Source organism: Trachypithecus francoisi, unplaced genomic scaffold, assembly GCF_009764315.1.
Source record: "Trachypithecus francoisi isolate TF-2019V2 unplaced genomic scaffold, Tfra_2.0 Lachesis_group5, whole genome shotgun sequence".
Classification (NCBI taxonomy): domain Eukaryota; kingdom Metazoa; phylum Chordata; class Mammalia; order Primates; family Cercopithecidae; genus Trachypithecus; species Trachypithecus francoisi.
In genome coordinates, this window is record NW_022681470.1 from 28,503,066 (window position 1) to 28,509,140 (window position 6,075).

Sequence of the window (6,075 nt, forward strand, 5' to 3'; positions counted from 1 at the left end):
ATCAGCCCAGCATGGGGGCTCATGTCGATATCATTCTGATTCCAAATCCCGTGTTTAACTTCTGGGCTATATAGTTTCTAGCTAAGGGTTCCCTCTTCTGTCAGCTCTCTTCAGAAATATACTCTATTCTCTGAGGACATTTCTCTTTTGAGTCTTCAAACACCAGAGCTTACATGATGAACTGTTTAAAATGTTTTAAATATTAAAAAAATGGAAAACATCAGAACTGCTGCTTGGATGAAATTTTGACATATTTGGAAAATTTTTTCTATGTCAGCAATGAGGATGAAGATATACTATTTAAAGATGAGATGAATTAAGAACAGTAAAAAGTTTTGGCACCATAATTTGTGATTCTTCTTAGGAAAAGGTCATTCTTGCAGCCCCATGGCAAGAAAACAGTTTTAGTTTTAGAGAAGTATTACATACTATAACTTTTTTTGTTGGACTAAAGGGAATTTTGTTCTTCTGGTTTATTTGAGGACTCTGGATCTGAACGTTAAAAAATACTCTGGGTGGAGTACTCAAGTGAATTTTATTTATTAAATGCTGTTTTAAAATCCGTTCCCTTAGTGGTGAAAAAATATTGTTATGGGCTGAGAACAGAGATCATCTATAAAAATGGGATACGTGAAATGGTCATGGGTTAGGCACCCAAGTGCTACAGTATAGGAGAAAAACAAAATGTTTTTCAAGTTTTTCCTTTCCTGCAAAGAAACTGAAGTTTGGAATAAAATTAGGAAGAAAACAGTCTAATAGCTTACCCTTGTGGTTTTTCCCAGTATCCAGGCTGTAGAAAACAAAGACAGTCCAAAGGAGGCCTTGTGAGCCCCTCATATAGGGGTCAAATGTATTCAAGCACAGCCTGTTAACCTTGGCATCATTCCTTCATCTCCCCAGACTTCCAGCTTTCAAAATGTTATTGCCTACTGGCCCCAAAGGCAAACAACTTGCCATGTATAATATGCCCTATATTAATGCCTTGCAGTCCATGCATATGAGGAAACCAATCCATCAACAGATATCCTTAGTGACAGAGTAGGAAACTACTGCACAGAGAAAATCCTGGGAATCATATATAATACCCAGAGGCAGTCATGGCTGAATTCGCTCAGTCATGTATAACTTTTTTTCACTTATTTTTAATCAATTGGAATTTTGCCTGAATTACATATGTATAGGTATATATATATATATTTACATATATATTTTAGAAAGCAGTGTGTAATCATCTGTGTGGAAACTAATTTGTTAATCTTGTACAAGGCTGGCACATTCTCCCAAAGGGATTCTCTGCCAATGTGAAAATTAACTCTGTAGCTCTGAACCTCCTTCCCATGGATTCAGAGTAATGTATGAGAAAAATTCTTGGCCAATCACAAATGCTATACAAACTAAACAATACTATTGTGCACTGGGCATGGTGGTTTACACCTGTAATCCTAGCACTTTGAGAGACTGAGGTGGGAGCATCCCTTGAAGCCAGGAGTTTGAGAACAGCCTGGGCAACATAGGGAGACCCTGTCTCTACAAAAATATATATATATTTAAACTAGCCAGGCATGGAGGCTCGTACCTGTAGTCCCAGCTACTTGGGAGACTGAGGTGGAAGGCTCGCTTGAGCCCAGGAAGTCGAGGCTGCAGTAAGCTGTGATTGCATCACTGCACTCCAGCCTGGGTGATAGAGTGAGACCCTGTCTTAAACAAATAAATAAATAAGTAGCTATTATCATCAACCCAATCTTAGGAATCCAGTATCAGCTTGATAGTCACTTTTCAGGTCAACAATACCATCAAGAAAAGTGTTGACACTCAGCTAATAAAATGGTATAATGTTATCCTAGGATGTTATGAAGTCTGCCTTCTATTATCCCAAGACGCAGGAGAACATTCATTTTTAAACTTCTCAAATGTGGAAAACAAACCCATTGGCTAAGATGATTTCCAATTTGAAATAGTTTCCAGCATTGTATGAGCCACTCCCTGTACACCAAAGAGACATTCCCTTTACTCAATTTTATATCCCACTCGTGAAACATTTTCATGTCTTGGACCTACCAACTCCAACTGGATACCACTGGCAGGAAGTGAGAAGGGTATGAGCCCTGGGCTAGGCACAGCAGGGTGGGGAGACTGGCTTTTAGTTCTGGCTCTGGTTTTTACTGGAGTGATAACCTCTAAATTCTTTTCAAGTAACAGTTCTACAAATAATACCCCTTTCTCCTTCCCCGTTTCTTTCTACAGACTATTTCTTCAGTCATTCAGAGGCCAATGTAGGAGTCATTTATGAGCCCCTCAGTCTTTTATTCCTCCTATTCAATCAGTCATCGAGCGCCTCAGTCTTTCCTGAGAACATCTCTCAGATCAGGTCTTTCTGTCATGACCCTGCTTCTCCGTTATTTCCTGTGGCCCAACAGGCTGAAGCTAAATATGTGGAATAGAAGACTCCTCAAAACCTGCCCTTTACCTCAGCCTCTAGTTGTATCTTCTGCTGCTTTCTTCCCACTGTGACCTTTGCCCCAACCGCACATACTCTCTCTCTCTCTCTTTCTCTCTCCTGTTTATGTTCTGTATTAGTTTCCTATCACTACTGTAACAAATTACCAAAAACTAGTGCCATACACAATACAAATTTATTATCTTACAGTTGGATCAGTCAGAAGTCTGACAAATCTCAATAAATTAAAATCAAGGTGTCAACAGGGCCATATTTCTTCTGGAGGCTCTACAGGAGAAACCATTTCTTTTCCTTTTCCAGGTTCTAGAGGCCACCCCCTTTCCTTGGTTTATGGCTGCCTTCCTTCAAAGCCAGAAACACTGGGCCAAGCCCTTCTGTCTCTCCCTCTTCCACTTTAAAGGACTCTGTGGCCCAGCCTGGCCAACATGGTGAGACCTCGTCTCTACTAAAAATACAAAAATTAGCTGGGCGTGTGGACGCCTGTAATCCCCAGCTACTCAGGAGGCTGAGGCAGGAGAATTGCTTGAACCTGGGAGGCAGAGGTTGCAGTGAGCCAAGATTGTGCCACTGCACTCCAGACTGGGCAACAGAGTAAGACTCCATCTCAAAAAAAAAGAAAATGAAAAAGGACCCTTGTGATTACATTGAGCTCAGTTAGATAGTCTTGCTACTTCAGCTGATTAGCATCCTTAATTGCATCTACAACCTTAATTCTCCTTTGCCTTGTAACCTGCTACCTTCACAGTTTCGGTTCTGGGGATTAGGAGGTAGACATTTTTGGGGGAGCATTATTTTGCCTCTCTCATCCTCTGCCTCCCAAATTGTCAAGAGATGCTTTTTATTTCCTCTTTTTTTATTTTACAATTAATCGTAGTAACAATCAACTGAATATTATTACCACAATTATGAGTATGTTTCAATTAAGTAAGTTTGACTGTAAATTATATATCCAGAGGTCTGGATTTATATTTTTAGGAAAAAACTCCACAGTACTGAATGGCTTTATCTAAAATTAGCTTGCATTTTAAATCATATTGGTAACCACTCTGGGGATCCTAAGAAAACACAAAGCATTTTAACATCTTATTGGCTTAAATTAACTAAGTATAATAATGATAACACATACCTATCAATTATATTTCATAGTTAAACCCTGAGAGAAATAAGCTTCAAATAAGTATTTTGAAAGGTTAATGCTAGGGTCTAACGTTACAATATATCTAAAATATTTCTGTGTTAATCTTACAATTTTAGAAAATCTCTAGTATGTTTTAGCTTAAAATGTTCTTGTTGTTATCACTTTTTTAAGCTCACAGAAGGGAGGCAGGCACCGATGGAAAAAGGTAAGTTACTTATCCTCTTGGTCTGAAAAACATTGCAAACAGTCATCATACTTTTAGAGCATCAAATATGGGGCGGGAGCCTGGGCTGTGATAGAAATAACTTTGTCTTTTCTAATAACATGACCTTAACAGAACAGACAATAGAGACAGAGGGAAAAGCAGCAGCCAAAAGTTCTTGTAAAGGTTCTAGAGGGTGAACCATGCTTTTTGTTTTCTCACCTATGTCATGCTGATATTAAGCAGTCAGATTATATAGTAATTTTGTCCCTTCTTCAGGGAAGCCTTCTCTGGTCACCCCCTAGATCAGTAGAGGTCACAGAGATATACTATTATGGAATGGTATGGTTCTCCTTCACAGCACTTATAACCCCCATTACAGGTTATTTTTGTAATTGTTTAATGTGCCCTCCACCTGATTAACATGCTTACCATTGCATCCTTAGCTTCTACCACAGTGATTGGCTCCTATTAGACAATTAAAATATTTGTTGAATTGAATTGAATAAAGCTTTGGGGGGCACAGAGCAGCTGCTATGGTTTTGTTTGTTTTTGTTGTTGTTTTTGAGACGGAGTCTCCCTCTGTTGGCCAGGATGGAGTGCGGTGGCGCGGTCTCTTGGCTCACTGCAACTTCCGTCTCCCGGGTTCAAGCGATTTTCCTGCCTCAGCCTCCTGAGTAGCTGGGACTACAGGCACACACAACTACACCCGGCTAATTTTTGTATTTTAATTAAAGACATGGTTTCACCATGTTAGTCAGGTTGATCTCAAACTCCTAATCTCAAGTGATCAGCCCGCCTCGGCCTACCAAAGTGGTGGGATTACAGGCGTGAATCACCGCGCCCCGCTGCGATGGTGTTTTGCTTCTTTGGAATTGTGTAGCACATTCAGTACCAACGGATGTCCTCTGCTCTCAATAAGTGCTTCCTAAAGAACCCACATTTCACCCATGCGGAACCTTGCATGGTGTAGTAGCTGAAGCTACTTCAAGGACTCCTCTTTATCTTGGGTACAAAGGAACAATGTGAACTCAGCAAAGGGAGCATGAAAACAGATTTTCTCTTATGTTACTTGTAGAAAGCTTTTAGATTTACCATTGAAAATAGCGAATTTGGAACCATATCCATTTTGACTTATCTCTTAATTGTATTTTAAAACAGTGGTTCTAAGTGTGGTTCCAGGACCAACATCATCAGCATTGTGGGAACTTGTTAGAAACACAAATCCTTGGGCCTCACCACTGAACTAATGACTCGGAACTGGGATGTGACTGGGGGAATTCTGTGTTTTAAGAAGTCCTCCAGGTGATTCTGATGCATGCCAGTTTGAGAATCACTTTTTAAAACCAATGTTTAAGTCCAATCTAACCTACTTAATTATTAACAGTCTACCTGGCTATCTACCTGTGCTAGTGTAGTATATAACAGCCCACAGTACACATGCTCAATTCCAAGCCTATCTGCTCTCCTCAATCTGTATATTTCTCCTGCAATTTATCATGGTGTGAAAGGCGCAATGATACACATATTTGGTCATTTTCAAATAGTGCCTGGGCTCACACCAGTCATCCCAGCACTTTGGTAGGCTGAGGCGAGATGATCACTTGAGTTTGAGACCAGCCTGGACAACATGACGAAACCCCATTTCTACCAAAAAAAAAAAAATAAAAAAAATTAGCCACGTGTAGTGGCGTGCACCTGTATTCCCAGCTACTTGGGAGGCTGAGGTGGGAGGATCCCCTGACCCCTGGGAGGTGGAGACTGCAGTAAGCCATGACTGCACCACTGCACTCCAGTCTGGGCGAGAGTGAGACCGTCTGAAAAAAAAGTGCCCTTCACAGAAGCTTCCTCAGGGTATTAGCATGAGCATGTGAAAGTACAGTATGTTTATCAAACAATAAAATAAGCAGTTATAGGTAACGTCAGAATAACAAGGAGGCCAATTATCAAAATGAAAGGCTAGAGTTTTGCATGCTGTGCTTTGAGGGGAGAAGGAAGAAGGAGGGGAGACACCTCTGAATGCCTAGTTGTTACTTTTTCCTCCTGAATTTTCACGTTATTACACTTTTGATAGCAGAATCCTGTATTTTGGTGCAGAGGTGGCAAAAATAAGGCGGGGACTGGTGGTGCGCAGAAGCTGACAAGGTTAGAATGTGCAGCGTTTTTACGACGGACTGGCTTTACTCATTTCCTGCCTCACTTCGCTCCGATCTGCATAGGTTTTTCTTTTCATCTTCCTCTAGCAGTACGCTCCCGTCTGCCGCGCTCCGCCCCTGT